A 23,803-nucleotide genomic window follows, 5' to 3' on the forward strand; every position below is an offset into this window, starting at 1 on the left:
AGCATAAAGATTATTCAATGAAGTTTAAGCAAAACTTAATCCCTGAAGAAACCAAGGCCATATAATGGTAACTTCTTGCAGTGAAAATGAATCAACCTTCCTTCCCTTCCACTGGTACCCTTGCAGCTTGCAGAGTGATAAACCCCATGGAGTAAAATGAACCAGACACATGGTAGTTGCACAATAAATATTTGTTGAATGAATTAAGGAATGGGTTAATGCCAGCCATTTAGAGGAGCATTACCATGCATAGGATGATGAAATACCATCAGTAACAACCAAAACTCTTTTCTATCTATGAAACATAGTACTGAATGTCTTGGCGCCCTCACAAATACACCTTCACCTGCCAGTAGGGACTGGTGCAGTGCCCTCAGCCACCCCTACTTATGGATGCTAGGTTTGGAGAAGCTCACTTTCTGCGTGAGGGCTTTTCAGGGCTCTTGATACCCTGGGAGCTGTTTATTTAGTGTTTCTTCATTTAGGGCAGATTGCTCTTTCGAAAATTGCTTTGTGGTGGTGGCTGCCTCTCCTTCATCTGATTAGTCTTGCTTCTTGGAGACATTCAAGCCATTTTTTTCCCCTGTTGTACCATATGTTTTTCCTTTGAGTCTGTAGTATTTTGTGCTCAGATTCTGGATCTGTGATGTGGCATTTCTCTCCTGACGATTCCTAGCAGGTGGTTTATCTCGTCAGCTGGTAATGGCAGGGGATGGTGTGATGAGGAGAAATCGGGCAATGCCAACGTCTGTGTGTCTGCAGATCCCTCTTTGACTTCCCCTCCAAGACTATTTCCTTCTTGTGTTTATTGTCCTTTCAGTTAATCTTTTTCATGTGTCAGTGATGGTTGTTTCTTTAGCATCTATTCAGAATTGAATAGATGACAGAGACAAAGGGGCTCTCTGTGAAGGAGAGTCTCTATTTAAAAATGATGAGGCCTTTTCCGCCCGCTCCCCGCTCCCCGCTAGCTCCGCTCCCGCTCTGGCTGCACAGCCTTCACTCCGAGTTTCAGGCTCCTGCTGAGCTAGCGCTGCCGTCCTCTCCCGTCAGCCACCATCATGATTATCTACTGGGATCTCATCAGCCATGATGAGATGTTCTCTGACATCTACAAGATCCAGGAAATCCCTGATGGGCTGTGCCTGGAGGTGGAGGGGAAGATGATCAGTAGGACAGAAGGTAACATTGATGACTCACTCATTGGTGGAAATGCCTCTGCTGAAGGCCCCGAGGGCAAAGGTACTGAAAGCACAGTAATCACTGGTGTCGATATTGTCATGAACCATCACCTGTAGGAAACAAGTTTCACAAAAGAAGCCTACAAGAAGTACATCAGAGATTACATGAAATCAATCAAAGGCAAACTTGAAGAACAGAGGCCAGAAAGAGTAAAACCTTTTGACAGGGGCTACAGAACAAATCAAGCACACCCTTGCTAATTTCAAAAACTACCAGTTCTTTATTGGTGAAAACATGAATCCAGATGGCATGGTTGCTCTATTGGACTACCGTGAAGATGGTGTGACCCCATATATGATTTTCTTTAAGGATGGTTTAGAAATGGAAAATGTTAACAAATTTGGCAATTACTTTGGATCTATCACCTATCATCATAACTGGCTTCTGCTTGTCATCCACACACCAGGACTTAAGACACATGGGACTGATGTCATCTTGAGATCTTCATTTATTTTGACCGTGATTTATTTGGAGTGGAGGCATTGTTTTTAAGAAAAACATGTCATGTAGGTTCTCTAAAAATAAAATGCGTTTAAACTCAAAAAAAAAAAAAAAAAAAGGATGATGATAGGCTGGGCGTGGCGGCTTATACCTGTAATCCCAACACTTTGGGAGGCTCAGGCAGGTGGATTACCTGAGGTTAGGAGTTCAAGACCAACCTGACCAATATGGTAAAACCCCATCTCTACTGAAAATATAATAATTAGCCAGGAGTTGTGGCATACACCCGTAGGCCCAGCTAGTCGGAAGGCTGAGACAGGAGAATTGCTTGCATCTGGGAGGCAGAAATTGCAGTGAGCTGAGATTGCGCCACTGCACTCCAGCCTGGGTGACAGAGTGAGACTCCCTCTCAAAAAATAAAATAAGGGTAATCATAGAAACATTTATTGGGTCTTATTGTATACCAGCAATTGTGCTAAGCAAGTTCCAGACATTATCTTATTTATCCCCTCCAAGAATCATTTCAGATAAGTACATTATTATCTGCATTTTATAGATGAGGAAACTAAGGCCAAGAGACTTGCTAGAGGCTACAAAGATGTTATTTGAAGCCATTATTGGTCTTATTACAGGATTGCATTTACCACTCAATAATGGTGTGAGTGACAGCCCTCAGATACTGATTTTGGAGTTGGTGATGCCCATGTTTTTCTTAAAGTCCTGGGGACTCCAGACTCCTCAGTCACCAATGAAGAAGTCCAAAATTCTGGACTGTGAAGACGTAATTCCCTGTGTTGGTTTCCCCTCTTCCTATCCAAACACCTTTGGGTGGGCATGATCCTTCCTAGAGGAAGCAATGGCAGGAAAACAGTCAAGGCACCAAGTCACTGTATATTAGCCATGTATTTTTTTTCTTTCCTGTATTTTGATTCTTGGAAGTCTGAGGTCTTGCTTGCCTGGCGGGACTTCTCCTCCCAGAGTTAGTCAGTTCCTGGAGCTAGCAAACAACTCTTTGGTGAGTGCTCCTTTCATATGCAAACCACCCAATCCAGAACCCACACCCCCAACCTCCTTCTTTATCTCCCTGCCCTAACCAACCCAGGGCTAGATAACAGACAATTAGAGACATCCCCTCCACCCCAGAGCCCAGTGAAATTTCAAACTAGCCAATTCTAAACCTGCTCACACTGCGTTACTCATTCTTTCCCACAGAAACTATAAATAAAAGCTTCTGCGCACATTTGCCCCTTGTGCCATCTGCCTCTTGACCAACCCTGGTGCTTTTCCATGTGCCTCCAGTGGTGTGGTTTGACCCCATCTCCTGGGATTTGTGAATACAACAAGCTGTCTTTTCAGTGGCAGTCATCTCCTGATCTGTTGGCCTTGCCATACCTAAATAATAATGACATCTGTACTCTATTTATTTATTTTTGAGATACAGCCTCACTCTGTTTCCCAGGCTAGAATGCAGTGGCATGATCTCAGTTCACTGCAGCCTCCACCTCCCGGGTTCAAGCGATTCTCCTGCCTCACCTTCCTGAGTAGCTGGGATTACAGGTGTACACCACCACACCCAGCTAATTTTTGTATTTTTAGTAGAAACAGGGTTTTGCCATGTTGGCCAGGCTGGTCTCGAACTCCTAACCTGAAATGATCCTCCCACCTCAGCCCCCCAAAGTGCTGAGATAACAAGCGTGAGCCACCGCACCTGGCCAAAATCTGCATTTTAAAATAAGAGTCTAAGCCCTCTCCCAAAAGCCACCAATCAAAGAGATCTTTAGTCTTACGGCCACATAGTTTCCTTCCAGGCAAGAGTAGCTACCAACTAAAACCAGCTGAGACAAGGTAGGTTCGTAAAACATTAGCTCACTGACACTGACAAAGACCTTGGGAAATTCCCTTCTCCTTACAACCCAAGTGCATCCTCTGGAGATCTTTGTCTCCTCTGGGCAAGAGCCCTTTGTGGAGGGGATATCTGAGCAAAGATGTAAAACAAAATGAAGGAGTCAGCTATGTGCATGTCTAAGGAAAAAGCATTCCAGGCTAAGAGGATAGCAGCTGCAAATGACCTGCAATTAGAACATCCATAAATTCATCTCCTTATAAAAGAAGCCACCTAGTTTAGTGCTTTCAAGGTTTGCTAGGCCAAGTGAAAGAAGTCAGACACCAAAGGTCACATCGTATGATTCTGTTCACATGAAGCATCCAGGGTAGATAAATTCATAGAGACAAAAAGCAGACTGGTGGCTCCCAGGGAATTGAGGGAAGGGGAGTGAGGATTCCTATTTAATGGGCTTGGGACTTCCTTTTGGGGTGATGAAAATGTCTTGGAACTAGATAGAGGAGGTGGCTGCACAGTCTTGTCAGTATACTGAATGCCACTGAATCATTCACTTTAAAGTAGTTAATGATTAATTTTATGTAGTTTCTTATATCCTTTTTTTTTTTTTTTTTTTTTTTTTTGAGACAGTGTCTTGCCCTTTCACCCAAGCTGGAGTGCAGTGGCACAATCTCAACTCACTGCAACCTCCACCTCCCAAATCCAAGCAATTCTCCTGCATTTGCCTCCTGAGTAGCTGAGATTACAGACATGTACCACCATGCCCAGTTAATTTTTTATATTTTTGGTAGAAATGGGGTTTCACCATATTGGCCAGGCTGGTCTCAAACTCCTGACTTCAAGTGATCCACATGCCTCGGCCTCCCAAAGTGCTGGAATTAGAGGCGTGAGCCACCGTGCCCAGCCTGTCCTTCTCACTTAATTAGATTTCCCATCCCTCTGGGGATTCCGTCTTTTCCTCCCCTTATTACTATTTTTCTTTCAAATTTGCTTTCTCATTCCATTACTTCTCTTAGATATACATTCAAGTGTGAATAACTTTCTTAAATACTGATTCACCCACAAGATGAAGCCAAAAGACTTAGTTGCCAGGCCTGCCTCAAAGAAGAACCAGTATTGAAAGAGAAACACAGGTTCCAATAGAGAGAGGATGGGGGCCAGAGAATGGGTACCTTGAAAAATGCAGCAGCCCTAACTAAAAATACCACATATGCACCATTTCTTTCATTTCCTGCCTCCGTTTCTCCCTTCTGCCCCCTGAGGAAAAAGATCATTATTAAGAGACTCAGACCACCTCATACCAGTTTTCTGTTTCTTCCAAGACTTGTCTAATCTCAGTCTCTTATGTGGATCTGAAACTGCCTTTGCAAAATTATGACAGAGACAGTGAAAGAGATCTAACCTAACTGATTCCATCTTGATTGTAACCTCCAAGTTGTCCTTGTTCATTCCTGGGTGTAGGCTGAACTAACTTTGGGAGGAACTCAAGCTTATAGTAAACAGTTTAAAACAAAGACAATACAGCCTTTTCCCGAAACAAACCTCCTTCTTGACTGGGGACTAGGTTGCATTTGTAGGACTAACAAATTAGCCAAAAGATTAGAAATTATGGCTTAGGAGTTATGCAGCTGGAGGCTACAAGATTCCAACCCTTTCTAAACTGCTCCTAAGATCAGTGCTTGAGATATTTTGCAGGCCCTGCACTTGAAGGATGATCAGCTGACACAACGCGGATTGATAAACTGGCTCATCTGATCTTGTGGCCCCCACCCAGGAGCTGATGCAGGGAAAGAGGACAGCTTCAACATCCAATGATTTCATCTCCTAACCAATCAGCACTCCTGGCTCACTGGCTTCCCCCGACCCACAAAGTTGTCCTTAAAAACCCTGATCCTCGAATGCTCAAGGAGACTGATTTGAGTAATAATAAAACTCCAGTCTCCTGCCCAGTCAGCTCTGTGTGAATTACTTTCTCTATTGCAGTTCTCCTGTCTTGAGAAATTGGCTCTGTCTAGGCAGTGGGCACGGTGAACCCACTAGGCAGTTACAGACCTTTGATTGGAACTCTGTCCTTCCAGCTTCCTACTCTTCTCCACTTAGATCCTTCATGCTCAGGTCATGCTTGGGTTAGAAGAAGTTCTAACAGAGCATTTATCATGTTAATTTTCTGCTTTCAAACATCAGATGACTGCCCACCACCAATACAATTAAGTTGAAATTCAAACAGGAGATGTCATTGCAAGATAACACCAACCCGTCCTTCTGGCTCTAGCCCCATTCCTAATGGACTAAGCACTGTCTTACACATTCTTTCAAGTTATTTTATGGCTTGTCTCACCATTGCCAGTAATATCTGTCTATTCTTCCCTTTCCTGACTATCAAAATCCATCTCATCCTTCCTGGCCCACTCTTTTCACCAATTTGGGTACATCTTTGCTGACTCTCATGTTAGGAATTAACCTCCCTTTTATTTTCAGTAGCATTCATTGGACTAAGGAGTTTATGGTAAGGGGTAAGAACATCTCAGGCAGAATGGGAATGACTTGAAGTTGGTGATCTTGCCTTGGTTAGCTAAGGGTACCCAGCTAACACAATGATGGGCCCCTGAGCACCAAGACATGATTTGTTTAAAAAAATTGGATTTAAAGTTCTCAAGGACACCAACAGGATTTTTAGCAATGTGTCCTGGACTTCCTAAGCATCACCACTTCCATAAAAATGAGATCTGCAGCAGAGACCTTGAGAACTAATTAAGTATTAGGACATTCCTGTGCTCAGACACAGGCATCCATGCCCTTCGTTAAGACTCCCACAGAATGGCACCATCAGCCCATGTTCTCCTCTCTTAACTCATTAATATTTGACTTCTCTTGCTTTCAGATGTCTTGAATATTTTAATTACAGAATCTTATTACATGCTCAGGGATTTTAAAAGAAACAGACACAATTTTCATAAAAATTTTATGAATCTTTCTCAATACGTGAATATATTTAAATCCAATAAGTATTAGTAGTAATTAAAATTTATGACACACTTACTTGGTGCCAAGCATTATCTCATTTAATCCTGACTACCGTCTTAATGAGGTTCAGAGAAGTTAAGTATGTGCCCAAGGTTCCATGAAGTCTGACTCAACCAACACACTTTGCCAATTTCCAAAGTTGACAGTCATCTTAATTTTTTACTCATACCTAATAATTATGGAATGCCTACTACATACAAGGCAATATTCTTGCTTTCAGAAATGCCAAAAAAATCAGTGCTACTCTTTCTCCAGAGTAGCCCAAAATCAATGACTGGTAGGTGTCATGGATAAATACCCTGGCTCTCATATCCCTGGGATGGAATAACTCAAAGGCTGCATTCTACACTGATTACCATAGTTGCCTAATGGAATTAAGCGCCAGTGAGGCACCTGGACCACATACTCTCTGAGCTAATTTTCCTTCCCCAAATTACACTCTCTCCACTAGTGTTCAACGGGCTCACCTTCCCAAATAAAGCACTTGCCTAAAGTATAATTCTTGCCTCAAATTTTGTCCCTGGGGAAACTGAAACCAAAATAATACTTTATATCAGTGTCAGCAAACTTTTTCTGTAGAGGACCAGTTAGTAAATACTTTTGGCTTTGTGGTCCAGACCATCTCTGTTGCAACCACTCCACTCCACCATTGTAGCAGAAAAGCAGCCATAGACACTATGTAAAGGGATGAGCATGGCTGTGTTCCTATAAAAGTTTATTTCTGGATGCTGAAATTTGAATTTCATATAATTTTCACATGTGAAATATCGTTTTTCTTTTGATTTTTCTCAAGCATTTAAAAATATAAAAGCCCTTTTTAGCACTGGGCAATAATTTGCTGACAGCTGCTTTACAATATTTTCTTGTAATCTTCCCATTAACCAAGAACCATCATGATTTCCATTTTCCAGGTGAGGGAAACTGAAGTTTAGAAAGATAAAGTGGCTTTAAGATAACACACACCCAAGTCTCAACCAGTTACAATGGGACCCCTGAGAGTAGTCTCCAGAACGCCTGTTCAAATGTTTTCAATATCTCATCACTTTGGAGAAAAAAAAGGATGACTTTAGTTCCCAAGTTGGTACCTTCCTCTCTGCACATCTCAGCTCAGCCTGCTGACAGAGCAGCATGGTGACTCAATGCTCGCTAGTGGCAGCAGCTACACACAGATGCCAGCCGAAAATGGCTCACTGGTGCACACCTTGGTAACAGCTGCTCCTCCATTCTTTGCTGAGAAACGATGCAGCATCACAGCAGGATAGGAGAGCTTGAGAAGATCCCAGGGATGGCTGAGCAGCACCTTGTAGCCAGGATAGCTGGAGCAAGCAAGCCTTGATTCACCTGCCGTTCCGTTGGCGGGAGACCAACCACATTTTTCTATGGCGTTTTTGTATATATTTAGATACACCTGTAAGTGCGATTAAGAAGACAGTACATTGCACACCTAGGATGAAACAGAATGTGGTTTGGGAAACCTCAAAGCTTGAAACGTGAGAGCCAAGCCTGTGCTTTGTCAGTGTAGCACAACTGAAGCTCTGCCTCCTGTCATCAGTCTGTACAACGACCCAGTGGAGTGATGCCAGATAGAACTTACATACTGTTTACCATGTGCCAGGTCCTGGTCTGTGACTGATAACAGCTTATTTAATCCCCACAGCAATGCTACATGGTAAGTCCTATTGGAAACTACATTTTATAGATGAAGAATAAGAGTGGCCAAGTAATTTGACTAAGATCATACAGCCAGTGAGTGGTAGAGCTGGATACTGAATCCAAGTAGACTGACTCTGGAGTCTATCGCTCTAAACAAAGGTTGGCAGACGTTTTCAGTAAAGGGCAGAGAATAAATATTTTAGGCTTTTCAGGCTACAAATGGGTCTAAAACACTTAGTTTAAAACACAACAACAGTGTACAGTTGTACAAAAATATTTTCTTTATATCCGTATTCTGCCAGCTTTTTTTAAAAAAAGGTCTTTTTTTCTTCTACTTTTTAAACTTTTTTGTTAAAAACTAAGACACAAACACAAACCTGGGCCTAGACCTACAGGGGGTCAGGATCATCAATATCACTGTCTTCCATCTCCACATCTTGTCCCACTGGAAGGTCTTCAGTGGCAATAACACAGACAAAGCTGTCATCTCCTATGATAACAGTGCCTTCTGGATACCTGCTAAAGGACCTACCTAAGCCATTTTACAGTTCGCTTTTTATTTGTAAATAAAAGAAGTACACCCTAAAATAACAATAAAAAGTGCAGTATAGTAAATACCAGGTGGTAGGAATTTTCCAGCTCCAGAATCATAATCTTATAGGGCCGCCATCACATATGTAGTCCATTGTTGACTGAAATGTCATTATTCAGTGCATGACTGTGTTTGTAAAATGCTTTGAACAATACTTATCATAGAGTAAGGAGCCTCCACTCTGTCAGAGAACAAATATGCACCAGGAAATAGGTATAAAAACTGACTAAAGGCTATAGGTATATATAAAGGATGTCAATACAACCAAGAAGGAAAAGATTGAAAAACTGACTAGCATCAGATAATAACGGTGGAATCATTCACAGCCAGCATGGAGGACAGGAAGCTAGAGTATTAATCAGCTGTAAAAATGATCAGCTGCCTTAAATGTTAATATTCTGCCTGGTGCCATAATTCTTATGCATCGTATATTTACTTTACCAAAGAAACTAGAGTAATCAAGGCCAACAGAAAAAGGCTGCTGGCTTGTCAATGGCTGGATATTTCTTGGAGCTTCTAGAGGCTTTCCAGAGGTGTATAAATGTCTACCTACGTGCAGAATTTCCCGTGTATATCACAGACTGTTCTTTGACTATCCACTACTGACTCTTCTGTGAAAACAGAACCTGAATGCAGGTGTATGATAATGCAGTATCAGGTAATGGGTCAAGATTGGTGTAAGCCAAACACAACAATCCTATTCCTAGATTTCCCAGCCTCCTCAGCAGCTGAGAATCACATAAGGCACAATTGTGACATGGCCATTAAGACATAAGGGAACACTGCTGCAAGGACTTCTGAGATCTGAGTAAGCTTTCACTTTCTTGATCAAAGGTTGCGGATATAGCTGGCAAGATCCTTTCTTCTGTCACGCAGCTTTGAATTGCAGAAAGGATGGCTGGAGAAGCAGCAGCTACTTTGTGACTGACCATGAGGAAAAGACCATGGAAAAGGATTACAGAGATATCAACCACAACAATGTTGATTCATTGACCCAATGCCAGCAATTGTCCCCATTTGGAATTCTCATTGCATGAGAAAAATGCGCTCTGAGTGAGTGTCCTGAACTTTCATGAGAATGTAAGTCCAAATGGATTAAAGACACTTCCCTATTAAAGGGTAGTACAAATAAGGTTGGGAAATGTTGCATCCTTAATTCCTGTCTTGGAACATATTAAGTATATACGTAGCTAAGAGCTCTTGAATTTTGCAAGAGCTCTTGTCCAAGAGCCCAAGTACTGGTTCCAGAAGAAGGAACTCATTAGTTCATTAGAATGGTGGATTTTGATTGTTTCAGTTTGATCCAGGCAATCACTCTCTGAAGCCATAAGGAAAGGGTGACTTTGTTACATAGCTGCTCCTGCTACCAGCATTTGTCTAATAAAGAGAGGAAATTCCTGGCAAAGAATGCTAGGTATCTTCACTGGAGTGGACATCCCAAAGTGAGTCTCCTGTAGTGAGGAAATCCATATGGTAATGTTTATGAGACATTAAAGGCTCTGAGAAGCCCTGCAATGAAGACACCCACACCACTTTGCTTAACTCATTATTTCTCAAACTCATGGGACTATAACTTTCTTTGCCTTTTCTTTTAATTTTCCCTTCTCTTAAAAAATAGCTTAACATATTGTAATATCAAATCATGGAATTCATGTTTATCAAAATCCACTTTAGGGAACTTCCTTTTGGGAAACTGTAACCTAGAACAAATCCAACTTCCTTACTGTCCAAGTAGAGAGGCATTTTCATACTGGATTGACGCTGATTCAAAGTCAAAGATAAAAGATATCTCAAGTGAGCCAGTTCAAAGTATTATTTGTGCTCATGCCAGATTTCAAAGGGAATTCTTCTAGCTTTTGCCTCTTCAGTATGATATTGGCTGTAGGCTTGTCATGTATAGCTTTTATGATCTTATGATACATTCCGTCAATACCTAGTTTATTGAGAGTTTTTAGTATGAAGGGCTATTGAATTTTATCGAAGGCCTTCTCTGCATCTATTGAGATAATCATGTGGTTTCTGTTTTTGGTTCTGTTTATGTGGTGAATTACATTTATGGATTTGCATATGTTGAACCAGCCTTACATCCCCGGAATGAAGCCTACTTGATCGTGATGGTTACGCTTCTTGATGTGCTATTGCAATCTGTTTGCCAGTATTTTATTGAAGATTTTTGTATCAATGTTCGTCATGGATATTGGCCTGAAGTTTTCTTTTTTAGTTGAGTCTCTGCCTGGTTTTGGTATCAGGATTATGTTGGTCTCATAAAATGAGTTAGGGAGGATTCCCTCCTTTTGTATCGTTTGGTACCATTTCAGAAGGAATGGAACCAGCTCCTCCTCCTTGTACGTCTGGTAGAATTCAGCTGTGAGCCCATCTGGACCTGGACTTCTTTTGGTTGGTAGGCTATTGATTGCTGCCTCTATTTCAGCGCTTGTTATTGGTCTATTCAAGGTTTCAACTTCCTCCTGGTTTAGTCTTGTTAGAATACAAATGTCTAGGAATTTATCCATTTCTTCCTGGTTTATTGGTTTATGTGCATAGAGCTGTTTGTAGTAATCTCTGATGGTAGTTTGTATTTCTGTGGGATCAGTGGTGATAACCGCTTTATCATTTTTTATTGCATCTATATGATTCTTCTCCCTTTTCTTTTTCATTAATCTGGCTAGAGGTCTGTCTATTTTGTTGATCTTTTCAAAAAACCAGCTCCTGGATTTATTGATTTTTTGAAGGATTTTTTGTGTCTCTATCTCTTTCAGTTCGGCTCTGATCTTAGTTATTTCTTGGCTTCTGCTAGGTTTTGAGTTTTTTTGATCTTCCTCCTCTAGGTCTTTCAATTTTGATGATAGGGTGTCAATTTCAGATCTTTCCTTGTTTCTCATGTGGGCATTTATTGCTATAAATTTCCCTCTCAATACTGCAATCCCAGAAATTCTGATAAGTTGTGTCTTCATTCTGATTAGTTTTGAAGAACATCTTGATTTCTGCCTTCATTTCATTGTTTATCCAGTCAACATTCAGAAGCAAGTTGTTCAGTTTCCAAGTGGTTGTGTGGGTTTTAGTGTGTTTCTTAATTGTTTGAAGACACTGAGCTTTGGCTCAAATGCCAGTGAGTTCCTTTCCTGAAGAAGCCTCCAAGGACACCAAAAAAAGAGCTGTCATGTTTTTCAAACTGGAATCCGCTTGTTAGATTCCGTTACCAGACAAGCCAGAGACAGGCAGTGTGCTGACTCTCTCGGAGATATTCATCACCACTCAATCAGCCCATCTCCCACCAAAAGAATAAAGGGGTAAAAGCTGAAATTAAGGCACACCTGCCTCAGCTGCTGGAGGTTTCATTTCTGAGATTTCTTTCCTGGTTGAAAACTCTCAAAAGCATCTTTTGGGGAAACTAGCTGAGCTGTTACACCCTTGTCAATGAAGCTGTAGTGTGTTAGGCCATTCTTGCATTGCTATAAAGAAATACTTGAGGCTGTGTTTACAAAGAAAAGAGGTTTAATTGGCTCATGGTTCTCCAGGCTGTAGAGGAAACGTGATGCTGGCATCTGCTCAGCTTCCAGGGAGGCCTCAGGAAGTTTACAGTCATGGCAGAAGGCAAAGAGGAAGCTAGTGTATCTCATGGCAAGAATGGGAGCAAGACAGGGTTAAGGGGGAAGGTGCCACACACTGTTAAACAACTAGATGTCACAAGAACTCACTTACTATCACAAAGACACTACCAAGCCATGAGGGATCCTCCCCCATGATCCGATCACCTCCCACTAGGCGCTATCTCCAACATTAGGGCCGTACAATTCAATATGAGATTTAAAGTGTACAACATCCAAACTATGTTACATGGCCTCCTGCCAATGTACCCAACTATTTATATTTCCTGAGATACAAAGGAATATGAAGACCCATTACTAATTCATAGGTATAATCTTGGGATATAGCAGTTATTTATTGCTAAAATAATGCTGCATAACAAACTGCCTCAAAGTTCAGAATCTTCAAACAATAAGTTGGTTTTTTGTTTTATTTTGTTTTGTTTTTTGAGACAGAGTCTCACTCTGTCACCCAGGCTGGAGTGCAGTGGCACGATCTTGGCTCACTGTAATCTCCGCCTCCCGGGTTCAAGTGATTCTTCTGCCTCAGTCTCCCAACTAGCTGGGACTACAGGCCTGTACCACCACGCCTGGGTAATTTTTGTATTTTTAGTAGAGACAGGATTTCACCATAGCCAGGCGAGTCTCAAACTCGTGACCTTGTGATCCACCTGCCTCGGCTTCCCAAAGTGCTGGGATTACAGGTGAGAGCCACCACGCCCAGCCAGTAGGTTGTTACTTTAGCTCATGGGTCTACTTGGCTGGGCAGTTTTTCTGGTCTTTCCTAGATGTAAACTGGCTTTAACGGGGATGAGTAAGGGACTTAGTTCACTCCAATTGTCCCTCATTCTCCAAGGACCAGTGGACTAGCCTGGGAATGTACTTCCCCGGGTAATGGTAGAAAGCAAGAGCAAATACACCCAAGCATGAAGTCCATTCATGCCTCCTTACATCATGTTGAATAATATCTCACTGGACAAATCAAGTCACAGGGCCATTCAGAGTCAGAATGGAAGGGTACTGCAAAGTCATATGACGGAGAGCATGGCATGATTCTCAGAACAAGTGATGAATTAGTGTCACGTTTGCCAGTCACCACAAAAGACAGACATGAAGGTCGGGCGTGATGGCTCACGCCTGTAATCCCAGCACTTCGGGAGGCCAAGGCAGGCAGATCACAAGGTCAGGAGATCAAGATCATCCTGGTCAACATGGTGAAACCCCATCTTTACTAAAAAACACAAAAATTAGCTGAGCGTGGTAGCACATGCCTGTAATCCCAGCTACTTGGGAGGCTGAGGCAGAAGAATCACTTGAACCAGGGAGTGGGAGGTTGCAGTGAGCCGAAATTGTGCCACTACACTCCAGTCTGGCAACAGAACAAGACCTCATCTCACACACACAAAAAAAGACAGACATGAATAAGTATGGTAATAAAGGCAATCTGGGGTCTAATTAGCTAACATTTGGATAATACAAAGAAATAAGAATTTTTTTCTCCAATATAGCTGCATTTTTTAACTTTTCCTGTTGTGATTTCTGTTTAGATGGGGAACGGAAATAGAAGCTCCTCATGGACTTGGATGTCAAATCAGAAAAATCCAGATACCCAAGGAAACCAAAGGAAGAAGAGAAGACTTGAGCCTCAAGTAAAGAAAATGATCGCATCCAGTGCCACCTCATGTGAGGAGCTTCAGGGAGGAGCCTCCTGCCTAAGAAACTGGTAAGAAGGGTCTGCACAATGCCACATTTTTGCTGAGAAATCTGCAAGGTGACTCCATGAAGGAACTTTAGTTCTTAGGGAAGGAGAATGAGCATTCCACTAAGGTGTGCATGAGAAAGGAGAGGGAGTCATTCACAATTCACGAGTGGTGAAAAAACCCAGAGCCAACCTTAAAATTAGGAAATTAAAACTAAATAAGGGAATTCAAGCAGAACTGTTTCCATCCCAAGCAGCAAGCATATGGGCCATGCTGTCAAGTGAAGACCATCAAACTGAAACACGTGTAAATGAATCTGGGAGATTAGACAGATAACTGGGAAACGGAGGGAAGTGTCTTGTGAAAGCTCAGATCATGGATCTGATTTGTCACCAGCAGAAGGGCTGCCCTTCACTTCTGTCCAGACCTTCAAGACAAACACCTGCCTTAGGACATTTGGTGTTGCCCCGGAAAACTTTCTACAAAGAAAAAAAAAAAAAAACGTGTCCCCTGGGATATTACTCAGTAGAAAGCTGTTTTTGAAAGTGTCTGTAACAGCCTGTTGTGTGTTTTAATGAGCTGAAATGTGTGTCTGCCTTGCCTGGGATTTTAAAGAGATCCTTTCTGCCTGTTCCCTCTGGCTTCTACTAGCTCCTATTTGATTCTGCATATTCATAAAATGCTCGGCAGGACACATCACAGTTCAAACAGGCTTTCAGCTTTGACGACTTCAATAAACCTGTTCTTCTCACCTCGGCAGTTAATTCACTGAGGTCATAAGACACTCCTACTGGGCATTTTGAGCTGCGAGTTGGCAGAGCAAGGCGCTGATTTTAAAGGGTGGTAAGGAACGTCCTTTGTTAGGGGACCAGAGGAAAGGGGTTTCGTAGATGGGTTCTGCCCACTTCTGATGAGCATGGAGCCTATAAGCCTTCTCCCACCCCAGTCTGCAAAATAGTTTATGTTTACTTTTCTTCTCCTTCCCCTTTTAGAAGTTCTATTAAGCAAGATGGCAGCTGTCAATGCAAAAAAAAGAAAAAAAAAAAAAGGAATGAGTTACTTGCCTGTAATCTATTAAGACAAAGCTCCCCTCCTAGCTCTCAACATCTCTCGCTTCTTTCCATCCCTTTGTTGTCATCTTACAAGGTTCAAGGTCACCTTGACTTTTCAGTTGTTTCTGGAGTTGGCCTCCTGTCTGGCCTCCTGGTTTCCACTGTGGTCCAGTTTCCACCCTGCCGTGTGGCCATCATTTCCAGAGCATAGAACTTTGATCTATGTTCTCTCATTTAGTCAATAAATAACATGTTGAGCATCCACTGTGTGCCAGGCAAAGTGCTGGGCTCCGGGGAAATAAAGGTAAGCAAGGCAGACAAAGCCCTTGGCTTCATGGAGTTCCTAGTCTAACGGAGAAGATCAGTTTGATCATACAACCACACAAATAAATGTTCTACAAGTGTGGGTAGATACTGTTGTTGCCCCCATTTCACAAGAGAGGAAACTGAGGCTTGGTGTGACTAAGTGACAAGACAAAAATCACAGAGTAAGTATTGGAACTAATTCAAACCCCAGTGGCCTGACTTGAGAACCTTAACTAATGTGTTACACTGCTCCCTCAATGTAGCACAAGTCGGGAAGAGGAGATGGGTGAGGGCTTGGGAAGGGCATCCTGTCAGGTTGATTTATTGGTGGTGGCTGTCACATCCAGGCTTGCAGAAAAGCCCATTTTGATGGATTAGTTGTGTCTTCCATGAGGGCAGGACAGAAAAGGGACAGTACACATGCTAGTTACGCTTTATCGCTGGACCAGCTGAATAGATAACACTCTGCCTTCCTCCTTCAGTTCAGCTTTGGGAAGCAGAAGTATGGGCTTCTCCATAGACTTTCCTGGGCCTTCTCTGGCTGCTCTAGGACTTCTGTGTTTACAGCTCATGTTCCAGAGTTCCCACTCCATTGTAGACCTGATTAGAAAGACCAAAATAGATGCCTGTTTATCAACTGACACCCTAAGGTTAAGGAAACCAAGTTACCCATGATCATGGTTTCAGGGCCTGGCTGGCACAGCAAATTTCTAAGTTCCTATGGATGAACTCACTAACAAAATGAGCTGTCAACCCCACTGTGGTCCAGTTCCCTCTCTGCCATGTGGCTAGAACAACATTTCTAGAGCATAGAACTTAGATCTATTTTCTCTCTTTTAGTCAATAAATAAGAGCATCCACTGTGTGCCAGGCATGGTGCTGTGCTCCAGGGAGATAAAGGTAAGCAAGGCAGACAAAGCCCTTGGCCTCGGGGAGCTCCTAGTCTAATGGAGGAGATGGGTGGGACTGGGATTACATCCCAGACCACTACAGCTCTGATTGGGCAGAGAGTTCTTTTCTGATAAGATATTGCAGCTGTCAGGCCAGTTTCAGCAGCTTATAGAGGCTATGCATAAATTGTCTTTGTGTCCTATAGTTTGCCTTTTGACATAAAGAGCCAAATTCTACCTCATTTTAATTCTAAAACTTCACCCCAAAGCAAGCATGGGATCTATGTTGCATAGATATTTACTCATTACACCTGCTCATGGCTCCCTCACAAATATGCGTAGCCTTCCCCAACCTGCTGAATACATATGATACAGGCCCAATGAGATATAAAACCCAGCCTCTCCTTCTCCTCTTCAAAGAGAGAGCACCTTCAGTCCATGCTGGAAACCCTCTCTTCCCAGCTTGGAAGCTGATATCACCAATAAAGCTCTCCTTTCTATGATTTAGCCATCCTGGTGGCCTTTTGGACAAACTAGATAAAGTCAGAGATGCAGCTGAAACCCAGGTCAGCTGACTTCCCACGCATTCCTTTCACCAGGCTTTTCCATTAGCCAATTGGCTTCACCCTCATTTCCACCAACAAAACTCTAACACAAGAACTCAATGATCTCAGACCCCATGACCAACATCAAACACATGGAGGCCTCCCATTTTCAGAGACCCTTGCTGCTTTCACTGTGCCTCTGCAGAAACTTCATCTGCACCTGGAAAACTCAGGGCTGTCTCCCTTATCTGTCTATTTCTTAACATCTGTGGGGCTAGCAGGATCCAGAGCATCTACAAATCTGCTAATAGAGTTTCAGCAATTCTTTTTTTTGTTTGTTTGAGACAGGGTCTCGCTCCATCTCCCAAGCTGGAGTGCAGTGGCATGATCTCCACTCACTGCAGCCTCCACCTCCCAGGTTCAAGTGATTCTCATGCCTCAGCCTCACGAGTAACTGGAACTACAGGTGCATGCCACCACATCAGGCTAATTTTTGTATCTTCAGTAGAGACGGGGTTTCACCTGTTGACCAGGCTTATCTCGAACTCCTTGACCTTAGGTAATCTGCCTGCCTCGGCCTCCCAAAGTTCTGGGATGACAGGTGTCAGCTACTGTGCCCAGCTGAGTTTCAGCTATTTTGACCACGCCATCTGTACGAAAGAGAGCAGAGAGAAGTGGTTGATCCTTTCACCATGCAGAAGTTCCTGAGCTTGGAGCTTTCTTGATGAAGCATAAATATGCGTTCTCCTTTGTCTCCCGCTGTCTCCTCTGCTCAGATTACAGAGAACAGTTTTGATGACTGGAAATGCATTCAGCAGTGTCTGCCTTTTTTTTAAGGCAGCCTTTAAAATCATCTCTTTGGCTCTAATTATCTTTAGGGAGACTAATACTTCACCTCGTTTCTCTTTCTCTATGTTTTTTGGGTTGAGCAGCCATCATCCCTCTCTGCAATAACTGAGCCACAATCCAGAACACATGAGAATGAGGGGGTGCTCCTCAGAACCCAGGGGCACTTTACATAATGAGTAGAGAGAAGGCTGGGTTCTTACCAAGCTTTTCCAGACACTTTAACGACCTTCAGATCAGTCTGGCTGATTCTCATTCTCTTTTCTCAACTCCTCTGTTTTGAGGATGATGCTACATTACATAGAAAGCAAAGGTTGCTTTTTCTGCTTTGTTTTTCAAGGAAGCTGCAGTAGCAGTTTTGAGCACAGACCTCAGAGCCAGACTTCTTAGGGTGTGAATCTTGGCTGCATCCCTTATTAACTGCATGACCTTGGGCAAGCTATGCCACCTCTCTGGCTTCAGCTTACTCATCTGTAATACGGGATCAGTAATAGTACCCCCAATGAAACTATTATGAGGATGAAGAGAGATGACATTTGTGCTTAGAGCAGGACTGGCACATAGTAACTAGTACATAAGTGTTTGTTAAATAAAATACATATTTTCGTTGAAAGTCTTTGCTCTGACATTACGCTCAGCCTCCTATCCCAACTAACAGCCGACTGTGTCTCAGCATGGTACCAGAGGGAGTGAGGATAGACACTAGAAAGGCAGCTACCATAGATCCAAAGGAGTTGGGAGTTCTTGCCACGTCACAAGGTCTAATGAAACCTTCAACTTACTTCTTTTTCTCTTCTTCTTTTTTTTTTTTTTCTGAGATGGAGTTCACTCTTGTTACCCAGGCCAGACTGCAGTGATGCAGTCTTGGCTCACCGCAACCTCCGCCTCCTGGGTGCAAGCAATTCTCCTGCCTCAGCCTCCCAAGTAGCTGGGATTACAGGCATGCACCACCATGGCCAGCTAATTTTGTATTTTTAGTAGAGACAGGGTTTTTCATGATCACCCGACCTCAGGTGATCGGCCCACTTCAGCCTCCCAAAGTGCTGGGATTATAGGCGTGAGCCACCACGCCCGGCATCTGTTTCTTTCTGCTTATCTTTTTTTCATATAATGCCTTAAAAAGTTTTAATTAATTGTCAACATCTGAAGGGAGAGCTGTTTGTTTGTTTGTTTTTTGTTGTTTTTTGGTTCGAGATGGAGTCTTGCTCTGTCACCCAGGCTGGCAGTAGTGCAATCTCAGCTCACTGAAACCTCCTGGTTCAAAAACCTCTTGGTTCAAATCTCAGCTCACTGAAACCTCCTGGTTCAAACGTCGCCTCCTGGGTTCAAACACTTCTCCTTTTTCAGCCTCCCAAGTAGCTGGGATTACAGGCGCGTGCCACTATGCCCAGCTAATTTTTGTATTTTTAGTAGAGACACAGTTTCACCATATTGGCCAGGCTGGTCTCAAACTCCTGACAGGTGATCCAGCCACCTCAGCCTCCCAAAGTACTAGGATTCCAGATATGAGCCAGTGCACCCAGCTGGGGTGGGGGAGGGGAGCTGTTTTAAATACATGTTTGGTTTTATGGCTTCACTTGAAAACCATCACGAGATCTGCCTCCCTGAGCTGACCTCCCTACCTGCAGCCGTCCGATGAACGATAGAGGCAGGCTCTCTCCCATCACCGGGCCCCCTCCCTGCTTACATCACTCACTTACTTCACCTGTCTGGCCGTGATAGATATTTGAGGTTATCACCCTGATCCTGTGTCCTGGGTCTAACTCTGTAAGAAGGAGGAACCCAAACTTAAGACCCACGTGGATGGGGATCTAGCCAAGCAACCTCCTGTTTCTAGCCTGGGCATCTTCATTGGTTCAATGAGGAATAGGCTAGACATGCCATCTTGAGTCTCTCTTTCTAAAGAGACCTGGGATTCTTCAGCGTGGCCTTGGAAACCACAGCAGGAAATGCTAGCAAGGCCAGGAGAACAAGACTTAGGTTACTTGCAGCCCATTCACTCCAAGAATATCCATTCTTACCTGTTTTATAGATTGGGGTTCCACGTAAGATTTCATTTGGAAAACAAGCTATTTTTTAATTCACTTTCACCAGTAATATACTGCGCTTCATACCTTTATCATCTTGAGAAAAAAACTCTTACTTGGAGGCTACCTTCGATTCCTAGGGCTACAGTGACAGCCTTAACCCTAACCCTAATCCTAACCCTAACCCTAACCCTAATCCTGTTTCCAAATAGTCACATTTTGAGGTTCTGAGAGAGCATATATTTGGGTGGGTCACTAGTCAATCCACAACAAAGACTAATATTAGATAACCCAAATGAAATACTAATTTTCTTTCATTACCAGCATCCAAGGGTCCTACAATCTTTCACAAATCATTTGCTGATCAGTTATGACATCAGTCTCCAACCATTTTGGTACCAGGAACTGGTTTCATGGAAGACACTTTTTCCATGGATGGTGTGTGGGGATGGTTTTGGAATGATTCAAGCACATTACATTTATTATGCACTTTCCTTCTATTGTTATTACATTTTAATATGTAATGTATTTTTTTGTTTGAGACAGGCTCTCTCTCTGTCTCCCAGGCTGGAGTGCAGTGACATGATGTAGAAGTTCTCACCACAATACAGAAGTTCTGAGGATCCCAGAGCTTGTTTTCCTGCAACTAAATGGTCCCATCTGGGGTGATGGGAGATAGTGACAGATCATCAGGCATTAGATTCTCCTAAGGAGCATGCAGCCCAGATTCCTTGTGTGTGCCATTCACAATAGTGTTTACACTCCAGTGGGAATCGAATGCTGCCACTGATCTGACATGAGGCAGAGCTCAGGCAGAAATGCGAGTGATGAGGAGTGGCTGGTATTGGTCCGTGGCCCAGAGGTTGGAGATCCTTGACTTACTAAAAGTCAGACTGCAAGTTTGGGATATAAATAAGGTACAGACTTCAAAGACTTTACAACCTTGCAGGTAAGTTACATATTCTCAGCACTGATTTCAAACTAAACTACCATATTTCTGTGTTATGTGGTTGCGTTTCTGGAAAATATAAGAATTTGTCAGCTGCCCCTGCTTATAGAAACACCCTTTATAGAGCAAACGAATGAACCTTAAGATATTTGGACTTTTTTTAAGGTAAAGGAGTAACTGATCTATCCAGCAAGACAATATAAGAATTGGCAAGGACCATTGGTTATGACCTTCCCATTCTCTTACTTTCTGTACAAAGTCCAGGGAGGAACAGGATATTCAGTTCCATCTCCATGCACTTCTGGTTTCCCATCTCACCTGGGAAAGGTGTAGCGGCTATAATTTTGCGCATTCAAGGACTCTGAATGAATTCATGTAGTAAAATCAACAAATCAGAATTTTTTAAAAGTGTCTTAAAAACCTGTAAGATAAGAATAGAGTTTCTGCTGTCATAGGAGGAACATTCTCCAAACTGGCTGAGTAAAGAAAACCTCCTCCAGTTACCTGGTAGAATGCAATGTATTAATACATGGTTCAGTCTTTTCTGAGAACTTAAGCCTAGATGTATTGCATACAAACCACAAAAAAGTTTTTGTTCCCTCTGAGATGGCTCCTGGAGCAGATCTGCAGGTGCCAAGAAAGACCCTTGTCGTGTAATAGATTTTTCTCTTAGAGGAAAGCACTGTCAGGAAAGGACGGGAGAAGACTTGGGGGAGAAGCGAACAGGCATCACACTCAGAGAAGTCGCCAAGGTGCTCTCTGGCCTCCATGGAAGTCTATTCTAGCCTGGAAAGGTGGTGAGCCAGCCTGATAAAGTTTTCTGGCAAAGCATGTGATGAACAGTGTATTCAATCACTTATTTTAATATATCTCAACTCCAGGTCAGGAAGCAATTTTTACAATCAAACTTTGGTTTCCCTTCTTCAAGGCCTCCTGATCACCCGTGCATAATATTAAAGAGTTATATGTGCACATAAACTCTGCACATAAACTCCCTAATACAGTCTTAGCTCCTGTGCTTATTACAATAACCCTGTGAGGCAGGTTCTCTTATTATCACCATTTATAGATGCAGAGACTGAAGCATGGAATGTATTGTAAGGATTTTTTCAATGACAGGTGAGAGAGAACTGACTCAATTAAAGAAATGTGTTGGTTCATGAAAGCAGGAAACTAAATACTAGAGTCATCCACAGATGGATGTACAATGAGAGAAAGGCACTGTGTCCAGCCCTATTCTTGAATCTCTAATTTTTATAGCCCTTCCTTCCATCTTATGGAAGCCAGTCATTGAAAGAATCCTTACAGCAAAGTGATGGGACGTATGTGACCTCATGCACATGATTACATGTGCATAATTTTGTTACAGGAGATTGTAATGTCACCTTGCAAGGAGATTTGCTCTCCTTTGCAGGCTTGATTACATAAGAGATCATGTGGGGGAAAGCCCACATGGAAATAAAACACTGCATCTGTTCTAAATGGTAGAAGAAGCGTGGCCTCTGGGTACTGCAGGAAGGTTCTGGGGGCTGACAGCATCCTCTAGTCTACAGCCAGAACAAAACTGCATCCTGAAGTGCTGTAACTGTAAGGAAATGAATTCTATTAACCACCTAAGCAAGTCTGGAAGCAGATTCTTTCCCAATTGAACTTCAGATGAGACTGCAGCCCTGGCCATTGAGTTGATTGTGGCAAAGGACCCAGTTAAGCCATATGCAGAGTCCTGACCTCCTGACTTACAGAAACTGTGAGTTAATAAGTACGTTTGCTCTAAACCCCGTGAAGTTATGATAACTTCAGCAGATGACAAAGCCAGTGAGCAGAAGTCCTTTCCCAAGTGTCTTCACATCTGCAGCTGGTCAGATTTTGCTAGCCAGGAGAAGCAACCTGGCTTTTCTATACTCACCAACTGTTTAAATTTCACCAGAAAATACAATGTTAACATGGCCTCTGTTTTGGCAAATCCTCTTTTGCCTTTAGGATTGCTAAACAATTGGGGCTATTATCATCTTTCATCATCCTCCCCTATCCTGCAGCCATGGCAGATATCACTAACTGATCATGGCTCAGCCTCAGAATTCTCAGCACAGAACTCCAGGTAGCCAGGAGCAGTGGACTTGATTTGAAACTTGCTTGATGACCCTCATCTAGGATCATCCTCCTATTTTACAGATCACAAAGTCTAGTCATTTAAGATTAAATACATGGCCCAAAGTCGTAGAACATAACAAAAGAAGAGCCAGAATCCTGAACCTTTGATTTTCTGTCTATTACTATTTTCTATACCATGCTACTTTAAGCCTGAATAAAACGTAAATCAAAAGTTGCTTTATTAGAATTAAAAATAAAGGTCAGGCACAGTGGCTCATGCCTGTAATCTCAGCGCTTTGGGAGGCCGAAGCAGGCAGATCATCTAAGTCAGGAATTCAAGACCAGCCTGGCCAACATGGCAAAATCCCATCTCTACTAAAAATCCAAAAAGAAAATGTAGCTAAGCATCGTGTCACATGCATGTAATCCCAGCTACCCAAGAGGGTGAGGCAGGAAAATTGCTTGAACCTGGGAGGCGGAGGTTACAGTGAGCCAAGATTGTACCACTACACTCCAGCCTGGGTGACAGAATGAAAATGTCTCAAAAAAAAAGAATTGAGATTTATCTTTTTGTTCTAAAACAAAGTTTAAAAAAAACTACTACAAATGAAACATAGGACTAGCTGAGCATATTTCCTTTGCACTTAAAAATGGTTTTAAAATGGTTTCTTTCAAAGGCCTTTCTCAGTCACAGTAGCTGTAGAGATGGAACCTGAGTTTTGCCAGACAAAAAGTGGCAAAACTGAGGTAGTTTGAGGCACTCTACTTGGACATTTTCAAGAACTAGAGAATCCCTGATGTGCTGTAATCAATTCAGAAGGCAGTATTAAGTCCCACAGAAAGTCATCATCAAGTACTACAAGCCCCTTTAAGCAAGAGCTACATAACCTACCTCTCTCCAGACCTTGTCCTAGCGCCCTACACAGAGATGGGGCTGAAAAACAAACCTCAGATGGAAATTAGTGTCTGGGCCCATGTTAATATGATTTAATAGTGAGGTATAAAAAATAATTTAAATTTG

General features: G+C 42.6%; 1 pseudogene across 1 annotated transcript; it reads left to right on the plus strand.

The window, feature by feature from the left end:
• Nucleotides 1-1,043: 1,043 nt before the first annotated feature.
• Nucleotides 1,044-1,798, plus strand: LOC108312200 (annotated as a pseudogene). The gene has a single exon (XR_001828534.1). The product of XR_001828534.1 is annotated as a translationally-controlled tumor protein-like (transcript).
• Nucleotides 1,799-23,803: the final 22,005 nt, after the last annotated feature.

The sequence above is a fragment of the Cebus imitator genome, unplaced genomic scaffold, assembly GCF_001604975.1.
Source record: "Cebus imitator isolate Cc_AM_T3 unplaced genomic scaffold, Cebus_imitator-1.0 Scaffold122, whole genome shotgun sequence".
Classification (NCBI taxonomy): Eukaryota; Metazoa; Chordata; class Mammalia; order Primates; family Cebidae; genus Cebus; species Cebus imitator.